Source organism: Puma concolor, chromosome F2, assembly GCF_028749965.1.
Source record: "Puma concolor isolate L17-30 chromosome F2, mPumCon1.1.hap2, whole genome shotgun sequence".
NCBI classification, from domain to species: domain Eukaryota; kingdom Metazoa; phylum Chordata; class Mammalia; order Carnivora; family Felidae; genus Puma; species Puma concolor.
In genome coordinates this window covers 80,317,461-80,320,020 of record NC_141684.1, presented here as the reverse complement: position 1 = coordinate 80,320,020, position 2,560 = coordinate 80,317,461, and the positions used below count along the sequence as shown (strand labels likewise).

The following is a 2,560-nucleotide window of genomic DNA, read 5'->3' as shown; positions in this document are numbered from 1 at the left end:
TCTGGATGAGTAGGGATTTTTTTTCTCCTCATTAAGGGACATATTTTGATTTTTTTTTCCTCTCTGGTAATCATTGATAGAATTCTAGATATTGTGAATGTTTTCTCATGGTACTGAATATTTTATTATTCCCATCCATACCTTTCAGTTTTTTTTGAGATACATTTAAATTACTTGGAACTGGCTTGATCTTTTTTTACGAAGTTTTTTAATTGAGAAACTTAAGACTTAGGTACATTAAACAAAACCAATTTCTGGAGGGAAAAATCCAAGCCCACAATAGGAAAAAATCGTGAACACTGTCTGGGCAATAGCAGAACCCAGAGAATATATTCTTTAATGGAAAATTTCTCGGCACTTCATAACTGACCTTTTGAGATACAATGACCTACTAAATTTGTAATTTGTTGTTCTCAGTATTGAGGTCCATAGGATGAGCTAGGAAATCTCCAAATCATGAGTTGAATTCCATAAGGGGTTATTTCGTGCTTGAAGTTTTTCTTCCTTGTTGAAGAGGCAGCAATGGAAATGGGAACCATCTCTCTTGGCATGAGGAATGTGTTGAAAAGCCGCAGTGTGGCCCATCTTAGAGTGGAGGGATTCAGTAGACTGCGGCATGTGTAGCAGCCCGGATTTGTCAGTCCTGTAGTCTTTCCAGTCAGTCTGGATTCATTGGTTGGATGAGCAGAACACCCAGCAACTGCTTTTGTTCCTGGGGAGGCACTGTGGCCAGCATGGAGGTGCCTTTAGCACCTTCACGTGGAATGTAGGCTGGGGTGCCTGCAGAGGTTGGACGACAGACAATGTGAGGGCTGCAGACACTGGGAGCATATTTGTAGGGTAGGAGCAGCGAGAGCAGCATGAGGCGCTATGTTCTGCACGTCAGCTGCGGGAACACCGACCCTCTGAGTGGCAGTACGGAGGCCACCAGAGGCTGGGACATTACCAGTTAGAGCCAGATGGTAGAAGGGTTGGACAAGGCCCAGGCTGGCGTAGAGTGCGTGATATTCCTCGGAAGCCGTAAGGTCTCCTACCTTGTTACCAGTATAGTTTAGGCCTCATCGGTCAGCTGAGCCTTTCTCTCTTCCTTCCCAGGGGCCAGGGCAGCATATGGCGGCTTGGAGCCACCATGCCTCCATTCATGTCAGTGACTACTTTGACTGCCTCCTCAGGGGAGGAGAAACACATGTAGCCAAACCCTATGCTTTCCCCCTCCTCCAGCATTACCTTAGCCCAGGTGAGTGATCCCAAAGGAGAAAGCTGTTCCCTTGACTTCCCATCATCAATGGAGTTACCCAAGTTCTCTAGTGTAGAGGTTCACTTCCCGATATCGATGAATTGACTAGTTTCTGCTGTCCAAATCTCCATTTTTAACTCAACCTGTCATTCACTTTTTTTTTTTCCTGTGAAGGGGCTAGAAATATGACTTTTTTTTTCCATTCATCTCTTCCAGGCCTTTATTGGCACCTTCATGCTTTTCACAGCTCACAGAGTCAAAGCATTTGGATTTCCCACTGGGATTTCTCACCACCTTGACGCTTAAGGTCTTGCCAAATTGGACGAATAGCTCTTTCGGACTCTCGCCATTCACCTCCTCCTTAAAGTTTTTGATGTAAGCATTGGTGCATTCCTTGGCTTGGGCTCCCAGCTCAGCTTCCCACCCTTGGGAGACTTGAACCTACTCACAAGCACTTCATAGTCATAGAGGAGCCAAGGCCTTGTCAGTAGCCTTTTAGGTCTCCAAGTGGACAAAGGCATAACTGTGAGAGCCTTTCTCATCTCACACCACCTTGCAGGACAGAATGTTTCCAAAGGCAGAAAAAGTATCATGCATTGCCTTGTTTCCTAGAGATTTGTCCACGTTCTCGCTGAAGACATTCCTCAGAGCAGATTTTCGCGAAGAGGGGGAACGCATGATGCAAAGTGGCTTTCCCTTAATCACGTCAAATTTCGTGGTGCCCAAGGCATACCTGGCATCAATAGGCTGCTGGAAGTTGATGGAGTTGTAACCCAGGGGGCACAGGTGATCACGTCAGGCCTGGATGGACAGCACAGGCCCAGCAGGACAGCTTTTCATCTGGCAAGGCCTCCCTGCCTTCCGAGGGTGGGTAAGTCCCATACAGGGGCAGCTAGGGGCAGAAGCGTTGCTCTCCCCTGCCCCCGCCACCCCGAGCCTCACCAGGAGAATGTCCCATGAGGAGCACACAGGTTGAAGGGGGCCCTTCTCAGAGCTGTGGCCCAGGCTGCGCCCACAGTTGGCGTGGAGTGAAGCTAAGGGAAGCTGTGGCTCAGAAAGGCAGAGAGTTTCACAGAGGAGTTCAGGGCACGACAGCAACACAGCAGACTTTCAAAACCAATATGATCCTCCTGGGAGCTTGAAATTTTCAATTGTCCTTTACAAGGTGGCCAAAGGCTGCTCCCAAGGGGCCCCTGGGACATTCATTGCTCTGTAGATACAGGCTTCGAGCTCCTGGACGTTTAAGATGCCAACAGCCAGTGGGAGGGGGAAACCAAAAATTTGTAGCTGCCACCGTGTAAACTCTGGGAGGGCTGGGCATGC

General features: G+C 48.2%; 1 pseudogene; it reads right to left on the bottom strand.

The window, feature by feature from the left end:
- Positions 1 to 658: 658 nt before the first annotated feature.
- LOC112859370 (polyadenylate-binding protein 4 pseudogene) lies at positions 659 to 2,077 on the bottom strand (annotated as a pseudogene).
- Positions 2,078 to 2,560: the final 483 nt, after the last annotated feature.